Source organism: Pogona vitticeps, chromosome 1 (genome assembly GCF_051106095.1).
Source record: "Pogona vitticeps strain Pit_001003342236 chromosome 1, PviZW2.1, whole genome shotgun sequence".
Taxonomy (NCBI): domain Eukaryota; kingdom Metazoa; phylum Chordata; class Lepidosauria; order Squamata; family Agamidae; genus Pogona; species Pogona vitticeps.
Window position 1 is genome coordinate 355,922,272 of NC_135783.1, and position 19,570 is coordinate 355,941,841.

General features: G+C 46.0%; 1 protein-coding gene across 4 annotated transcripts in view; it reads right to left on the reverse strand.

Moving 5' to 3' along the window:
• Positions 1–14,155, reverse strand: part of LOC140706537 (uncharacterized) — a 52,402-nt gene extending 38,247 nt beyond the window's left edge. For all 4 annotated transcript variants that reach the window (XR_013541152.1, XR_013541153.1, XR_013541154.1 and 1 more), the window contains exons 1-2: positions 14,005–14,155; positions 11,912–12,006 (exon numbers count right to left, since the gene is read on the reverse strand). The gene's annotated coding sequence lies outside the window, so the exon portion shown is untranslated. The remainder of the gene's footprint in view (positions 1–11,911; positions 12,007–14,004) is intronic.
• Between the last annotated feature and the right edge of the window lie 5,415 nt (positions 14,156–19,570).

The window sequence follows — 19,570 nt, forward strand, 5'->3', positions numbered from 1 at the left end:
AGTGTATTCATAAGGGATTTGGTTTAGATTATACCTGAGTGGCCCAGTGGTTTTTCCTAATCTCTTCAGTCTAAGCTTGAATTTTGCTATGAGAAGCTGATGATCAGAACCGCAGTCAGCTCCAGGTCTTGTTTTTGCTGACTGTATAGAGCTTCTCCATCTTTGGCTGCAGAGAATATAATCAATCTGATTTCGATATTGCCCATCTGGTGATTTCCATGTATAGAGTCGCCTCTTGTGCTGTTGGAAAAGAGTGTTTGTGATGACCAGCTTATTCTCTTGACAAAACTCTATTAGCCTTTGTCCTGCTTCGTTCTGAGCTCCAAGGCCAAACTTCCCTGTTGTTCCTTTTATCTCTTGGCTCCCTACTTTAGCATTCCAGTCCCCTAGAATGAGAAGAACATCTTTCTTTGGTGTCAGTTCTAGAAGGTGTTGTAAATCTTCATAGAATTGTTCAATTTCAGTCTCCTCAGCAATGCTGGTTGGTGCATAAACTTGGATTATTGTGATGTTGAATGGTCTGCCTTGGATTCGTATTGACATCATTCTATCATTTTTGAGATTGTATCCCATTACAGCTTTTCCCACTCTTTTGTTGACTATGAGGGCTACTCCATTCCTTCTACGGGATTCTTGCCCACAATAGTAGATATGATAATCATCTGAGCTGAATTCGCCCATTCCTGTCCATTTTAGTTCACTGATGCCCAGGATGTCGATGTTTATTCTTGACATCTCCTGTTTGACCACCTCCAGCTTCCCAATGTTCATCGATCTTACATTCCACGTTTATTGGCCTGAAGCAATTCTAACTTTGTGTTACATTGACCACATTTATTCTTCTGTTATAGATCAGACACCATACTACATGCTATATGGAAGGGAGCCTTCCATAAACCACATGAGAGTATTTGGTTGCAGTGTGTGGGTTCATGTGCCAAGGGAAACAAGAAGAAAAGGAGAACCAAAGGCAAAGAAAATGAGGTTCTTGTGTTACGAAAGACGTTCAAAAGCGTATAGGTTTCTTGATGGTAATAAAAATGTTGTGATTTCTAGGTCAGCAAACTTCTGTGAACACGAAAACTGGGACAGAATACATGCAAACTCACAAGTGCACATTCCATACATTGAAAGGACAAGGGGACACAAAAGTCAGGTAGAGCCTAATGAAGGGGCAGAAGAAAGTTCCAGTAGCAGAGAAACACAAGTGTGTGCATTTCATTTTTAGCAAGGAAAAGGAGACAGAAAAGTCAGATAGAGCCTAAGCAAGTGGCTGAAGAAAGTTCCAATGATTACTCAGAAGAAGAAGAGGAAGATGGGGCTTGTAGTGAGATAGAAAATGAACACACAGTGAAAGAAGAAAGGCAGATACCTAGGAGGTCACAAAGAGCCAATAAGGGAATCCCACCAAAGACGTTTGGTGTGGGTATGACATAAGTGATGGTGAATATAAATACAAAGGTACATTAGTAACTCAGGGTACACACAAATGAAATACATGGTGACATATAGTGACATGAGACGTCAGAGAGGAACATAACAGATTTATTTATAAAACCCCTGAGTATATGGAGTTCACAGAGAAACTGGGAGAACATTCTGCTCAGCCCTAAAATTTGGAGGGGTGTCAAGTATAAATTATAGGCCTGACCAGAATAAAGTGCTGTAATGAGCAACCATGACTGTCTGGTGTGCTGAGAATGAGTCAGGGTGGCTCAGCAAGGATGATGTAACCCAAGATGATGTAACCTAAAGCTGATGTAATGGAATGATGTAATCTGAAATGTGATTGGTTGTAAGAATGTATATATGTAGACATGTACAGTCAGTATCATCTTCACCTGGTTGGAGATCGCATATGCCTGCCATGCTGCTGCGGTAAATACACTTTGCTGCACGAAATGCTGCCGGACTGCGTGTGTTTTATTGCTGGACTGCCTGAGCCGCCTTACACTCTCCTAATTCCGTGATTTCCACGAGGAAAACCCGACACTCTGGCTTCAGAGTTAGTTACCTTGACCAATGTGTATGAAAAGAGGGGAGGAAAGAATTTGATAAAGCACATCTGTGAGAATAAAAGCAACAATGCATGCATTGAAATTGAGAAGGTATTTGACCCCAACAAAATTGAATCTTACAAATTCTAAATGCTGCATATTAAAGTAGTACCTCGGTTTACGAAACCAATGTGTCCTCCAGGACATTACGTTATGCAAAAAGTACATAAACCGGAACACGGATTGCCACAGCGGCAGTGGAGGTGCTATTAACCTCCAGATGTAGCGAAACTTCCTTCACAATGCGAAAAAAACGGGGAAAAAGAAATGTAAACCGAGGCATTATTTCTAACGGATTTGCCTTCACAAATCAAAAATCACCTAAACCAAGGCATACGTAAACTGACATATTACTGTATCTCAAAGTGAGCGTTCTCGGAAGTGCTACCGGTTCCGCACACGGGGCCAGCTAGGCAGGCGGAGGTCAGGGGTTTTGATGCGTGGATGAGAGGGTGATGTCAAGGGGAGGGGTTTAAATTCATTTAGCACTGGGGGATGTTTCGGGAGAAGCCGGGCTTGTACAAGAGGGACAGCCTTCACTTGAATGAACACATAACCAGACTGCTGGCGCGTAACATTTAAAAGGTGGCAGAGCAGCTTTTCAACTGAATCCCGGGGGGGGGAGCCATCAGGAGCAGAGAGTCATTCATTTCGGGACTCCTCATCCCTATGGAAAGACGGTGGAGAGGGTAGGGCACAAGAAAGTGATGATAGTGTAGTAATTAAGACAGAGAGCGTGATGGGATGGGATTGTTGGTCCACTGGAAGGAGGAGCAAACAAGCAGCCCTTGTTGGGGGACCTCCATACGCAGAGGCTTTTATGCAAACACCTGAAGCGCCTGAGCAAAGATGAGAGAGCTGGAATATTGGGAGGATATAAGATTGAGACAGTGGTCATAAAGGAAACCTGGTGGGATTTCAGAGAACTGCAATCACAGATGATAAAGTCTAAAGGAGGGATAGATAGGAAGGGGTGTATTGGAGGTGGGGTGGCCATCTAGGTCAAAGAAGGAGTAGAATCCAGCAGAATGGAGATGGACGGCGGGTCAGACTCCACAGAATCACTGTGAATAAACTGCCAAGCCAAGGAGCAAAGAGATAGTGGGTGGGGGGCTTGCTATCATCCTCCACATCAAAAACGTGAGGGGGAAATGTGGGGAAAAACCTGAGGGGAAAAAATGTGAAATGTGGAGAGAAATCAGGGAGGTGTCCAAAAGGGAGAGGACTGGAATCACGGGGAACATTAATTCTCCTCACGTCGACTGGGCCAATGCGTGCTGTGAAGAAAGAGAGACGGGGTTTCTTGACATGCTAAACGACTGTGCCTTTGAGCAATTTCTCATGGAGCCCAACAGAGAGGACAGGGGACTCTGGATCTATTATTGTGCAGTACTCTGGACCTGGTTAGGGACCGGAATGTCACTCAGTCCCTAGGGAACTGTGACCATGCTGACATCTTTTTCACCCTGCAGGTTGGGGGGGGGGGAGAGTGTCAAGCAAATCTCCGGACACAAAAACTCTTGATTTCCGAAGGGCTAACTTCCCTGAGACGAGGAAGCAAGTTAGAAAGAAGTTGAAAGGGAAGGGGAAAAAAGAGAAAAAAAATCTCTCCTGAGGGCCTGGAGTCTGTTTAAAACAACGGTCGTAGAGGCCCAGCGAAAGTGTATACCACAAAAAAGGGAGGGTCGCCTAAGTCCAAGAAGGTGCCGGCGTGGTTAACGAGCAGAGTTGGAGAGGCTCTGAAGGGAAAGGAGGGGTCCTTCCATAAATGCAAAACCTTCCCAAATGTGTAAAATAAAATGGAACACAAATTCTGGCAAAAGAAATGTAAGAAGATGGTACATTAGGAAAAAGAAAGACTTTGTGGAAAGTATGGACAGAAATATAAAGAGGAATAATAAACACTTCCGATCAGAAAAACGATTAATCCATTCTGGCTGAAGGGGAAGAGAAAAGAAAAGCAAGCCCAGCGTGCAAGACCCATCGGAAATGCAAAAAAAGCAAAGCAGAAAGCAAGCCCAGCGTGCAAGACCCATCAGAAATGGGGGAAAAAGCAAAGTAAAGCAAAAAGCAAACCATCGGAAATGGAGCGAAAAACTCCAAAAAGCAAGCAAATCCCCCAAGACCCATCGGAAATGTGGGAAAAACACCAAAAAACAAACAAACCCCCAAGAACCATCTCAGCACAAAAAAATAACCCCCCAGCCCAAAACCACGTGGCAAAACTCACCCAAACAGTTTTTTAAAAGCAGAAAGCAGCACCTTACCTTACCAGGCAGTCAAAGGCCTCCTCCAATGGCACTCACTCTAACATATGGAGTGAAAGAGCTACAAAGAAGCAGCCTCTTCGCCTTCCAACGGTTAGTAATTTGAATTTTTTGCCTTTTCCCCCTGACTTTTTTTTTTTTGTTTGTAAGTCAAAGCTCCGGCCGCAAGGATGGAACTGGTTGTAACTTGAAATGGTTGTAAATCAAGACGTTCGTAAGTTGAGGCACCACTGTACAAGTTACTCTACTCAAACCAGAGATGTCAACAGGAGGTCTCCTCCGAAGGCCTTCAAATAGTCAACAGAGACTCAATTATTAAGGAGCCTTTTTCCAGCAGTAGGGGTGGCAGAAAACTATAATGATATCCCCAACTTGTCAGAATTTGTATAGAACACTTCAGGGGCCATAGATCCGTTGGAGAATGACACTATGGAGATACAATCTGACAGGTCTCAAAGCTAACCTAGGGAATTGTTCATTGCAATTCAGTATATAAGTTGTTACAGGATCAGATTTAGAGAGCAACGTGTTACAAAAGAGAGCACAGCTGGGTTAATTGAGGCAGCTGTGTGACAACCAATGTGATTGGGTGATCCAAGAATAAAGCTAGCCAAGCTTACAGAGACAAACTGTTGGGTAGTTTGGGTAGTTGGACTGTTGGATGGTTAGTGGTTGGTTATTGTGTTGCTGGTGATCGTGTTGCTGTATATTCTGCATCATTGGATGAAGACTTGCCATATATTGCAAGGAGAAGATCCTGGGAGAAGACTATCTCCGTGGTGAGAGGAGAAGACTTCGTGGTTGCAGAACTCTTTATATTGGTAACAATATTTGGTTACTGGAAACTGTAAATTTACCATTACTAACTGAGGAACTACTGTGAATGACCAGGACTGTATAAGGACAAAGAGAAGCTGTATTTACCCTGTATATATCAACTTTATTGTAAATAATATCTTCAACACTACAACAGTGTCTGTTTGGTTTAATCTCTGGGCAGTTCACTTCACCATTACGCCCCCTGGCGTAGTCTGGTAACGCAGCACCTCTGTCAATTGGTTATGGGCCCAGACAGCGCACCAGACTGCATCCAGGTGTAAATTTAAGAAGTTATTGAAGAAACTGCTGAACAGAGAGAGCCAAGTAGTGTGGTCGACAGTCTGTGGTAAAAATGGCCAACGAAATGTCTATGGCTGGACTGTGCATAAAAAAGTTGAATGGGGACAATTATGCAACTTGGCAGCAGAAGGTTCAGTTGCTACTACAAAAGGAAGCATTATGGGACATTGTAGAAAATCCCCCAGCAGTCCTAAATGAGAGGAAAAAGAAACTAAATGCAAAAGCTCTGGCTATTATTGGGTTAACTCTAGAAGACCGTCTTCTTATCCACCTGAGAGGCCAAAACTCAGCAAAGAAGGCATGGGAGGATTTAAGGAGACTCTTCGTAAGAGATAACGTTGGAAGCCAGATTCAAATTGCCAGAAAACTTTTCCGAACCAGACTGAAAGCTGGAGGGTGTATGCTTCAACATTTAGAGGCAATGAAGTCAATGTTGATGGACTTACGAGAAAAGAACATCACATTTACAGAAATACAAGAAGCATTTATTATTCTGTCTTCATTAGATGAGTCATATGATCAGCTGGTGACCAATTTAGAAATTCTTCCTCAAGCAGAGCTAACAGTAATTAATATAACTAGCAAACTGTTGGAAGAAGAACAAAAGAGAAAAGATAACAAACAGCTCCGAGACTCCAAACTCACTAATCACAGTGATAAGCTGAAAGAAAGTGAGGAGGAGGGGGACACAGCTGCAAGCATTCATTCTGGAAAACGCTGTTTTTCCTGTGGCTCAAGAAAACATCTGATGAAAGACTGTAAATTTAAGAAAGGAAAAGAAAAACAAACCAGACACAAGAGAGAAACACTAAGCCTGACTGAGGAAATTAATAACTCTGAACAGGGAGAAGAGTGGATTGTCGACTCTGGAGCAACTGCCAGCATGTGTAAGAGTAAACAGCTAATATTTAACTACCAACCTGTATCCAACCAACAAGTATGCTTAGCAAATGGTGTTAGTGCTAAGGTACTGGGAAAAGGTAAAGTGAAATTGCCTTATATTGCTAGACCAATAGATGTTTTACATGTTCCAAATTTAAAGCATAATTTACTTTCTGTGAGTTCATTAGCAAAGAATGGGTTTGTTAGCACTTTCTATGAGGAGAAATGTGTAATAACTAGCAGGAACAATGAAAAATTGAATTGCTATGCTAGAAATAATTTATATAGACTAAACTGTACTAAGGCTAACAATGTCTATGAAAACAAATGTATACACAAAGATTGTATTCATTTATGGCATCAAAGGCTAGGACATGCAAACTACAAAACATTGAGAAAAACAATTGAAAACTCAGTAGGAGTTAATTTAAAGCAATGCAATGAATATGTGAATTGTCAAGCTTGCCAATTAGCCAAGAGTAAGAAAGCTCCTATAATGAAACATAGTGATGTACAAGTGAAAAATATATTAGATTTGGTGTCAGTTGATGTAATTGGACCCAAAAGTGCATCATTAGGAGGAGCCAGATACATTCTCTCTATCCAAGACCAAAAGTCCAGGTTTGGATACTGCTATCTCATGAAAGATAAAAGTGCTGTACATGTAGAGTTTGAAAAATGGCTCAAATTTGTAGAGCGTAAAACAGGGAAAAAGGTTAAGGTGGTACAAACTGACAATGGAACAGAGTTTACAAATGCCAAATTTCAAGCAATATTAAAGAAAAATGGTATTACTCACAGGAGAGCCGCTCCCTATACACCTACTCAGAATGCCTTTATTGAAAGAAGGGGCCAAACTCTGCAGAATATGGCTGAGGCAATGATTAGGGGGAGTAATCTATCAGAGAAATATTGGGGGGAAGCTACACTTTGTGCGAATTTTTATATTAATATTCTTTGGCACAGTGGGATAAACAACATACCCTATACAGTTTGGACTGGGAGAAAACCAAATTTAAAATTTTTACACGTATTTGGATCTCCTGCATGGGTTCACATCCCAAAAGAAATAAGGAGAAAGGGAGAGAAGAAAGCCAGGTTGATGTATTTCCTTGGATACCAACAAAATAGGAGAGCATTTAGGTTTGGGTTGCCAAATACCAACAAACTTGTGATAAGTAGCAGTGCTTCTTTTAATGAGCACAGTAACTGGGACAAAATATGTAAACCCCCAGAAACAATAATTAAATTGCCTGAAAGGAATGAGAGTAGTGATGATAGTGCAGATGAAAGTGACTCTCAATCAGAGCAAGAAATTAAAAAAGAGGTAGAACCTGAGGAAATGCAAACAGACAAGGAAATTCCATCCAACTCAGAAAGGAGGGAAACTCACGAGGAGGACAGAGAATTACCTAGGAGGTCAAGCAGAGAGAGAAAAACTCCAGACAGGTACAAGCCTGAGACCTATTATTGTCTCAATGTGGCTGAACCAGAGACATATGATGACATATGTAATATGCCTGAGAAGGAACAAATAAAATGGAAAGAGGCAATGGAGAAGGAGTTAAATTCATTAAAACAACTGAAGGTTTATGAGGAGGTAAAACTGCCTGAAAAATCAAAAGTAATTGGTTCCAGATGGGTATTTAAAAGGAAGGTGGATGCCGATGGTAATGTGAGGTATAGAGCAAGGTTAGTGGCAAAAGGGTATGCACAAACTTCAAACGACTATGATCAAGTTTTTGCCCCGGCTCTAAGACCAGAAACATTGAGATTTGCTTTAACCTATGCAGCCAAGCATAATCTCATGACTAGGCATGTTGATATAGAAACAGCCTATTTATATGCTGACCTGAAACACACCATTTATATGGAAATACCACCAGGTATTGAAAATGAAGGCAAATGTTGGATATTAAAAAAAAGTCTATATGGTCTCAGACAAAGTGGCCATGAATGGAACCAACATTTAACTAAAACTTTAAAAGACAATGGTTTTATGCAAGGAAAGGCTGATCCTTGTTTATTTATAAATGAAAGGACACAAGCTATAATGTTAGTATTTGTGGATGATTTAGCTATATTCACTAAGGATAAGAAAGAGGCTGAAGAAGTAATCCAAATGTTAAAGAGACATTACAAATTGAGAGATTTGGGGGAAATAAGTAACTACTTAGGAGTAGAGATAGAAAGAAGCGAGAAAGGATTTAAAATAGCACAAAAGAGCAAAATATTAAAACTCCTAAAACAATATAAAATGGAGGATTGTAAAGGTGCAGCAACTCCAATGAACATAGAGTTTGAGAAAGAAGATATGAATGGCCCTGAATGTGATATTGATGTATATAGATCACTGGTAGGCAGCTTACTATATTTAAGCAGATGGTCAAGGCCAGACATCTCTATAGCTGTAAACTTGCTATCTAGAAATGTGAGCAAGCCGAATGAAAGGCACATGCAATCAGCAAAAAGAATACTTAGGTATTTAAGGGAGGCACAAAATAAAAAGCTAAATTTAGAACCAGTGGGAGAACTGGATATTACTGCTTATGCCGATGCTAATTATGGTAGTGATTTAACAACCAGAAGATCAACATCAGGCATGACTGTACATTTGGGAGAAAGTTTAATAAGCTGGAAGACAGCTAGACAGAAATTTATATCGTTGTCTTCTGCCGAATCTGAGTATGCAGCATTATCTGAATTGTGTACAGATCTAGTATTCTATAAACAATTAGCACAAGATCTGGGAATGAATATAAAAACACAAATAAAGGTTTTTGAAGATAATCAAGCTGTCATACAGATGGCAAACTCACCAAATGTAAAAAGCAGATCCAAACACACAGATATCAGATACCAAAATGTAAAGCAAAGCATAGAAAATGGTTTAATAGAACTGGTATACTGTGGAACAGAAAACAATAAAGCTGATTGTTTAACAAAAGTATTGGGGCCAACTAAACATAATAAAGCATGTGAAATGTTGGGAATGATATAATGTATGTGAATGTAAAAGGAACTCTGTATATGTTCAAAGCAATGTATAATGTATGTAACAGAATTGCTATAAACAATTGGAGGAGATTGACAGGTCTCAAAGCTAACCTAGGGAATTGTTCATTGCAATTCAGTATATAAGTTGTTACAGGATCAGATTTAGAGAGCAACGTGTTACAAAAGAGAGCACAGCTGGGTTAATTGAGGCAGCTGTGTGACAACCAATGTGATTGGGTGATCCAAGAATAAAGCTAGCCAAGCTTACAGAGACAAACTGTTGGGTAGTTTGGGTAGTTGGACTGTTGGATGGTTAGTGGTTGGTTATTGTGTTGCTGGTGATCGTGTTGCTGTATATTCTGCATCATTGGATGAAGACTTGCCATATATTGCAAGGAGAAGATCCTGGGAGAAGACTATCTCCGTGGTGAGAGGAGAAGACTTCGTGGTTGCAGAACTCTTTATATTGGTAACAATATTTGGTTACTGGAAACTGTAAATTTACCATTACTAACTGAGGAACTACTGTGAATGACCAGGACTGTATAAGGACAAAGAGAAGCTGTATTTACCCTGTATATATCAACTTTATTGTAAATAATATCTTCAACACTACAACAGTGTCTGTTTGGTTTAATCTCTGGGCAGTTCACTTCACCATTACGCCCCCTGGCGTAGTCTGGTAACGCAGCACCTCTGTCACAATCAAAATTAAAGGCTGAAGTAGTTTCCCTGAAGAATATGATTTTGCAACAGAGGTTATCCACTGATAGGATGCAGATTTAAATTCATCATCATTTCAACTGGCAGAATTTAAAAAACGGTCAAGGCTATCTGGATATGGCTGAAACTAGTTTTATCCCTGGTCTTGGAGTCGAAAATCTTATTTCTACATACAGTGATACCTCAACGTACGAACGTCTCAACTTACAAAAATTTTGAGTTACAAATGGCATCGAATTGCGAACGGAGCTTCGACCTACGAACAAAAAAAAGGCAGGTGAAAAGGGTAGGAAATTCAAACTGTTGGTGGCGAAGAGGCTACTCTTTCTCCCCAACGGTTAGGAAAGGGAAGGCTCAGACTTCCAGGGGTCCCCCGCCACCGTCATCGGCATGTGGAAGCCCGTGGAGACCTCTGAAGGCGCCTATCAAGGCTGCGGGGGTTCTCCGGGAGTCCTCCAATGGCAGCAGGAAAGCCCTGGGAGACCTCACCGGGATCCCCCTCTGCTGGGATCAGCATCTTAGAAGGTCCCCCAGGAGTAATCTGATGGTGGAAGGGAAGCCCTTGGAGACCTCTGAAGGTGCCGATCGCAGCAGCGGGGGACCCTGAGGAGGTCTCTGATGGCGGCGGGAAAGCCATGGCCAGATCAAGCCTCCCCGCCTTGGAAGACCTCCAGAGAGCCCCCCACCGCCGTTCATAAGTCGAGGTATCACTATATTTTGTTCTCTCTTGACCCCTGTATTAAGTCAAACGCTTAGATTTCACACCTTCTACCCACTCAATTTTCTACTAGCAAATGGCCCATTTAGGAATGCCACTCAGAGGCCAAACTCAGATAGAATTAGTTCCTTAATTCGGAATCACTCCTTTGCTCATCCCACACGGAGAGTCTCTGGGAGTTTGTCAAGGCAACTTCTAGGTCAATCCATGGAATAAACAGCCCTGCACTCGTTGAGATTAATACCGGGATCTTTCATTTGGTTTTCCCTTTCCAAAATTCCCCAAAGCAGAAGCAGCTTCTTCAGTGCATTCTTATGGATCGCAAAAGGGGAAAGCAAAGATTCATAAGAGCCCCATGAGAGAAAGAGGGCAAAAGGGTACCACCCTTCGCCCAAAGAAAGTGGAGGGACCCCAAGCCAGTAGAGAGGAAATGGGACAAATAAGAAAAGGGGAAACGCCCGCCTGTGGGAGATGAATGGAAGAGAAAGGAGATGAGAAGGAAGGAGCACAAGAGAGTGAGTGAGAGAGAGAGAGAGAGAGAGAGAGAGAGAAGCGGAGGCCAGTACGGTAGAGGTGAAGAGAGTAAGGTATTGATAGAAGGTTGGGAAGGTTTCTGGATGGAGAAGCCATGGGGACATATGTGGGAGAGGTTGGTGACACCAAGAGAAGAGGCAGAAAGGTGAAGGAAGGATCACTCAGCCAGGAAACCTTTCTACTAGGGCAAACGGGAGAGGACAGGATGGAGCCGAAAGATAAGGGAAGAGCAGACGCAAATAGCAGAGGAGGAAAGAGAGAAGAATGTGGAATGGAAGAACCTTCACCCACGCGGTGGTGTGGAATTGCCAAGCCAGGACAACCAATGTTTGCCTTTTATCAACAGGACCTGCCCTTGGTGAGCATGGGGTTGGGGTGAGCAGGATCAAGATTTTTTTTTTTTAAATTACACCTAAATATGATCCAAAAAAAACCATACCCCCAAACACCAACACTTTGCACATGCTCAGAGTAGAAGTGTGGTGTCGTGGATGGAGTACCAGACTGGAAACCAGGAGAGCTGGCTTCAAATCCCTGCTGGGCCAGGGAAACTGAGAGGAGAGAGTGGGGGGGGGGGGCAAGCAACTTAAGGCGCCTCTTGAAATCTCACTTACCTTGCAAATGTTGGATGGATCTGCGATTTGGCTCTTTGTTTTTGGTCCCCTCACACAAAAAAAGCAAAGAGAATTCAGCTCAGTCTTGCCCCTTCCTGGGAGAAAAGAGAAATAGAAAAGATCAGCCGGGAGGCTTTATGGATAAAGCAAATCAAAAACGTTTCCTTCTGAGACGTGCCTTCCTCATGTTTCTGTTGAACGGGGCTTTTTCTTCAGGCAGCAGAACAAGAGGAACAGGAAGGAAGGAAGGAAGGAAGGAAGGCAGGAAGGCAGGAAGGAAGGAAGGAAGGCAGGAAGGCAGGAAGGAAGGAAGGAATGAGAAGGAGGGAAGGAAGGAAGGAAGGAAGGAAGGAAGGAAGGAAGGAAGGAAGGAAGGAAGGAAGGAAGGAAGGAAGGAAGGAAGGAAGGAAGGAAGGAAGGAAGGAAGGAAGGAAGGAAGGAAGGAGCTGATTATGGATGGAAGGAAGGAAGGAAGGAAGGAAGGAAGGAGCATCTCACACTGGGGGGGGGGGGGCAACGGCTGGAAACCAGAGAGCAAGACGACATGCTTCCTGCCGAGACCTGCGATAAAGGCAGCAGGAAACAAGGTGGTATTTCACCCACTATTTAATTAAATATTTTTATCTCTCCTTTCTCATTAAAAAGGACCCAAGGCAGCTTATGTACGTCATTAAAAGGCCACATTTAAAAGTTAAAAACAGCAAGTCTACACACCTTAAAAAGAATCAAACCCATTTCCCACTAAAAATGGGAAACCCCCACGCGCGCTTGATGGGGTGGACCACCGAGGGCTGGACGGGGCCTTCTCTTCTCAGGGGACCCTTCGTTATTCGTGTCACCTCAAGGATGATCCCAAGGCAGGGGGGGTCTCCAAAGGCGCTCCTCGCCCCCTCCATGGGCCAAGAGCCCTGTGTGTCGTGGGGTTGCCCACCCAAGGCGGGCAGAGTTCAGGTCTCGGGACTTTTCTTGCCTCCTCTCTTCCGACCCCAAAACCTCGCCGAGGCTTTGCTCTTTCCTTTGAGCTCCCTGGCAACCTCCCAGGGGGTGGAAAGGCGGCCACTGAGGGTGGGGTCGGGGGGGGGGTCTTGGTGTGGGCCACCCCTGCTGTAAAAGAAAGCATTTCCACGACCCCTCGGTCTGGAAGTGACCCTCCAGAGGCATTCACTCTGCAAAAGACCTGCTTGGAGAGGGAAACGCTCCAGATCCAGAGGGGCCGGGTGGCCTTTTCCGGTCCTTCTTTCCTCCTGCCCTCCGCTTGGAAGGACCACCGGAGCCTCTTCCGGCCTCTTTTTGCTCCACCCCATGGAGAGCCATGAAAGGGAGGCCGGAGGGGGAATCCCTAGGCAGAAGGAGGAGCCAGGGGGCAGGTCTTTTGCACAGCCGATGGACCTGAATGGCGCCTTCGGGACCCACAAGACCAGAAGAGGATTTTGGGGGAGACCCGTTCCTGGGGGGATCGATCTCCCTTCCAGCCTCCGCTCCAGAAAGATCTCTCCCATCTTCTCTCTCTCTCTCTGTCTCTTCAGGTCCAGCAGACAACCCCCCCCCCCCCGTAGGCAAAGGCGCAGGGCGGACCCCCGCCCCCTTTTCCTCTCCGCCCCCCGCCACTTTGTCCCTTTAAAGGAGGGAGGGAGGGAGGGGGTCGTCCTACGTCATGGGAGGGAGTCGGGGGGGGAGGAAAGAGGCCACCTCACTTTCTCCCCGTCCTTTGTTTCCTTGCAGCGGTGGGGGGGGGGGGCTGGCAGGATCCAAGGGAAGGCTGAGGGGGGGGCGAGGGTCTCCTTACTCGCCCTCCCTACACACACACACACACACACACCGATGAAGCCCCAGCCTAGGGCCTTTCAGGGGTTGCGTTGATCTCCCTGCCCGGGGGGGGGGGTCGCGATGTGGGCCCCCGAGACCCCCTTTTCTCTCCCCTTTGAATCCCCTCCCCCGCCTCTCCCTCCCGAGGAGACCCAGAGGGGGAAACCGCCTTGCACGAAGGCCGAGCACCGCCAACCACAACCAGGCACCTTCCTCCCCCTTTGCAGATCTCACCCCCCCATCCGCCCACCTGCGCCCCCCACCCCACCCTCACCCCGGCGCCCCACCTCCGTGACCCGGTCCCGATCCGGGAGGCGAGCCCCGCTCCTCTTCCTTCCTTCCTTCCTCTCTCTCTCTCTCTCTCTCTCTCTCTCTCTCTCTCTGGGCGGGAAGGAAGAGGCGGGCGGCCCAGGGGGTTCCCGTTTCCGGTTCCCGTTCGGGGGGGGGGGAGAGGGAGGAGGGGGAGGGGGCGGGGCTTCCCTCCCCTTCGGAGCTCTCGAGGCCCCTCCCACGAAGGGCGGGGGGGAAAAGGGGGGAGAAACAAGGCGGGCGCGGGGGGCTGGGGGGGTGGAAGGGCCTCCAAAGGCTCCCAAGAGCGTCTCCGGGCGGCCCCCTCCCCAAAGGTCTCCGCTTCTCAGGGGGGGGAGGAGAGGCTCCGACGAGACGCGCGGTTCCCGTGTCGCCAACCCGGGTTCACCGAGAGAGGCGGGAAGAGAGAGGAGACCCATCCGGGCAGAGCCTTTCCTTCCTTTCCTGTACCTGGAGTCAAAGAGCGCTCCCAGGCAGGCAGGCAGGGATCGGGGCCGCCTCTCCTCCCCGAGGGAGACCCACCACCCACCGCCCAGGAGAGAAAGGAGGCGCCATCATCATCTCCTTCCATCATCTGCCGGACTCTTCCCCCTTGGTCCTCCTCACCGGCTCTTGTGTCACCTTTACCACACACCTCCCTCTTTTTTGGGTCAATAGAATGTTTTTTTTATTTTAAAAACATTATTTAAAAAAAAACACTACAAAGCAAACAAATAGAAAACACGAAACAGCCAGCAACTAGAAACCAAAGGGGGGAAAAAACCCCACTTTTTTGTTGTTTACTCGCGTCCGACTCTTCGTGGACCAGAGCACCTGCCAGGCCCTCCTGCCTTCCTCGGCCTCCCAGAGTCGGGTCAGGTTCATGTCGGTCGCTTTGGTGACCCTGTTCGGGAACCGATTAAGTTCGCAGGTCGAGGCACGACTGTCACTTTGGGAGACGCAGGTCTTTCTAAGGAATGACGTCAGAATAATAAAACTACAATAGATCTTTCACAACCCCAGCAAGCTCAATCACAGGGGATTGATGGGTGGGGGGGGCAGAGTGGTTCCCCCCCCCCCGTTCTCCATCCATGGGCTCTGTCGTGCTCAGGAGGATGCTGCATTTCTCCGACCGCCAGCGATGCTGCACGTTGCTTGTTTCCTCCCCACCTGTGTGGCATCTGTGGTCGCCCCCTTCCAAGTGGCCCTCCATGGGGTGGAGCTGACCCATAGAAAACCTCCCTTATAAGCCTATCAAGGGACTGCCTTTACCACTCCCAGCTCCCCCCCCTTGTAGTTCCCCATTGGGGAAGTGGGGATTTGAACCCTGGTCTCCAGGGTCCCAGTCGGGTCATTCTCTCCACTCCCCCATACTGGGCACCACGGTGTCCCTCTTAGGTGACCAGGAGGGCTCCACTCCACGCGCCCCCCACCTCACCCACCTCCGCTTCCTTTTCCTTCCATTTCTGGAAGCCCAGGATGGGACCCCCAGTCCCTCCCTCCCTCCCTCCCCCCTTTCCTTGACGGCTGATTAAGGGGGGGCTCCCTCCCTGGTCCTCTCAACCCCCCCGCCTTCTGCTGCCAAGGTCCCCTGTTTTGTGCCCTCGGATGGCCAGGCAACAACCTCTCGCGGAAGGGTCCGTCTGTTCTCCTTTCTCAAGGTCAGGGGACACTCGTGCCCTTCTAACGTGTGGGTGCTCTTAGGGGTCAGGACGGCGGCGCTTCTGCCTGGAGCCACAGGATGGGCAGAAGGGGCAAGTCCTCCTTGGGGGGTCCTCTGTCCTGGGGGGGGAATCAGCATCCTGGGGAAATAGAGAGCGGGGTCCAACGCCTGGCTCCGCCAGTCAAGACCATGGCTTCTCCTGGGTGCCGGCTTCATCTCCGAAGCTGCCCCCCCCTCTAGTCCTGTCTTTTTGGGGGACAGGAGTAGAAGTCAAAGGGCCTTCATCACTTCCCCCCCCCCAAAGAGGAGGAGGAGAAGGATCGGGAGGGGAAACTTTTTCTCTGGGGAAAAGAAGCTGCTCCTGCCCTCAATGGGGGCACGAAGTGCTGAGAGGACGGAAGGAAGAGTGTGGGGAAGTCACAGGGAAAACCCCACGTGTGGCCCTCCATTATTCCACAGAGGCCACCCCGTGCGATGAATGAGGGTGGGAGTCGCTAGCACCCTGGCCAAGGCAAGCCTTCCTCCCTGGACCCATGGACCGCCCATTGCTGCTTCTGCTTTCCAAAGCATGCCCCCTTCCTCCCTCCCTTCACAAGAGGAGCTCCCCCCCCAGGCACCTTCCTCCTCCACCGCTAATAAATACTCCCAGACCTCAAGCCTTTTTTATTTATTTATTTATTTATTTATTTATTTATTTATTTATTTATTTATTTATTTATTTATTTATTTATTTATTTATTTATTTATTTATTTATTTATTTATTTATTTATTTATTTATTTATTTATTTATTTATTTATTGGACTTATATACCGCCCCATAGCACTACAAGCACTCTCCGGGCGGTTTACAATTTTAATTATACAGGCTACACATTGCCCCCCCCCCAGCAAGCTGGGTACTCATTTTACCGACCTCGGAAGGATTAGTCAACCTTGAGCCGACTGCCTGGGATTTGAACCCCAGGTTGTGAGCACAGTTTTAGCTGCAGTACAGCGTTTTAACCACTGCGCCACGAGGCTCTTTTAAATCAAGGGCTGTTGGTCAGGAAGTGGCCCAGCGCATCTTCCCTCCCCAGGCACCATAATCGCACCATCCACAGTGCTGGGAGGTTGGATGTGCTGTTGGCTTACTTGAAATTACAGCGGGACCCACCGGAAATAACTACTGTTTCCGCGCACGCTACCCGCCACAGCATAGGGTCTAGCCTAGCAATGTCGCATGCCTGCCAAAGAGCTGTTAACCCTGAAAATCGGGTTGATTCTCCGGCAGAGGCAGCAGACTAAGACACGAGACAACCAGCTGTATAGAATGCCAATTATTTATTAAATTACACAGCTAGGGCCCAATCTCTTAAAAGCAGAGAAGAGCCCCGAAACACGGGTGCATGGATGTTTTATAGGAATACACACAAAGGGCCATAAACAGTTAGATTCTGATTGGTGTCCTGAACCCGAAACTTTGGATCTCTATGCCCATTGGCCCTAAATGTTCTGTGGGTCTGACTTATTGGCTACACCTGAATGTGTATATGATACGCATGCCCCCTTGGCCTTAAGGTTATGAATTACTCAGATGGAGACTATGTGTCTGATTTGACATTACCCAGATATTCGTTTTATCTCTGTCGTTTTGTTTATTGTTGCATTGTATATGGTGGCCTTCAAGTAACAGCTTTTCCCTTGGTGTCAAGATGGAAGTGCCTTAGCTTCCTCCCTACGCATACCAAGGGTGCCAATTATCTCCTTAATTGCCCTCTGAGCAGGCCTGTTGTTTTGGGAAGTGAAAGTTCTGTTCCTTGGGGCGATATCTCTCAGCTAGCAGATGGAAGGCCATTGAGGCACCATGTGTTTTGATATGCAAGGGTGTGTTTGTAAAGTTAGCACCCTAGTGTGATTGTGGCAAGAGTCAGAAGAGATCTAAGTCAGGGTCAGTCTACAGTAAAAGCAGTTTCTAATACAGATACAGATACATTCAGATACATAAAGTTACACAAGTATTCATGTGCAAGACGTTACAATAATTAAGTTGTATTGAAACTAAATACAATTGCTGCGTTGTGGAAGAAGCAATGGGAATAAAAGCGGTGCATGGAGTGAGATATAATAATAATAAAATGCTTATTTGTTAACCCTAGAATGGGCAGCCTTCACTCCCCCCTTTTTAAATTCTGACAACAATAAGATGGCGGAATTTAAACTCTAAACCACAAATTGCAGAAGCAACAAGTAAAGACATAACAGATTTTGAAAGGATGAAATTGGAAAAGTCAGGAAGCCAAGACTGGTAAAAAGCAGTTGCAAAACCATATGTTTCACAGAGAGTAAACTTAGAAATAATACAAGCAGTTAAACCTTAAAACAAAAGCACAATTCCCATCAGGATGATACATATGCAAGGAAAAGAAATCCTATCATTTTTATTACAGCACTAAATTTCTTTGCTCTGTGGTGTAACGACGAAGATCTTCCAACCTCTGTCTGTTTTCCATCCACTGGGGGGGGGCAGCGATCCCTTCAACCTTTTTTTCTGTAAATGAGAAACTCCAAGCAAATAGTTAAGCTAATCTTCCCCAACCCCCCTTGGAAATCTCCTTTGTCAATCTTAAAAGTACTGTAGTTCCTTTTCAGAAACATTTCAGTGTGTGAGTAAGTATTTTCAACAAATTTTCATGCAGATGGTACAGTTTCAATTGTCCAGATGTCCAAGAACACAGATTATCAAGTAATGCAGTAATTTTCACATGTGTGTCTAAGGAATTCCCACAGTAAGTGCCTATGTAACAATCCTGGTAAAACAAGCAGGCCATTCCTGGCATGAAATCAACCCCCCTTGTCTCTCCAGCTCCCACTTTGTGCATCTGGAGAAGCAAGGAGGGGGGGTCTGAACGTTCCCGGCAATTCTGCTTGCTATCTCTTATCTACTAACCTAACCTATTCTATCTTCAAATTCTCTTCCTTTGCATTTCTCTTGCACTTCATCACCGCCAATCATACCTCTCTTTCCTCTTCGCCTACTGTCCTGAAGTCCCTATTTCTCCAAAGTTCCCCCAAAACAGGCAACACCCTAAAAGCACAGTGGGAGTCTGTAAAAATTTATTTTCCCGGCCCTGGGCCAATGTGAGGGCACGGGTAAGGTCTCAGGTGGAAGGGCTTGTGCCTCAACCATATGAGTCTACTTTTAGGCAAATGGTGGCAGAAGGGTGGCAGAGTTCAAACACATACTCAGAATGAGTCGTGGCTTCAGGCTAACCAGAAGTAAAGTCAGAGGGCCCCCCCCCCTTTTGCTCCAGCACCGGACTGTTACCTGCACTCCCATAGAAAATCAGCATGCCTCCTTTATGAGAAGGACAGCAGCTGCCACAGCATGTAAACATGAGCGCCAGCCCTTGGTCACTATGTCCAACTTTTGAGAAATAAGCTACAGGCCTTCGCCAGTTGCCAATCATCTGCATGGGGACTCCCAGTGCCATGCTGTCTCACTCATGAACAAATAAGTGGCTGTTCTGTGTCAGGCAGCCCGTTCTGGGGAGGAGGGTAGCCTCTGCTTTAGGAGCTGGAAAGCCTTCATCACGCATGGAGTCTCTTCCCACTCTGTCCCTTAGCCTCTTAAGTGCCTCATAGAGAGAGGATGCCCAAACAGGAAAATTTGAAATCCAAATATATATTTATTTCAGAATCCCACTATGCCTAGGAATGTACACCAGCCCCATTTAGTATCTGGGAGGGGGACTTGGGAAATAGAAGGAAAAAAAAATTCCAGATAACTCACCTCTGTGGTTTCAACTTGTGTTTCCCAACTCTGAAGCCTTCCTTTCTCAAACACGTACTCTGCCAACAATCCACATACTGCATCTTCCATTGTCCTGCGTGTTTTCTGTGGGATTCCATAGTCAGCAATTCC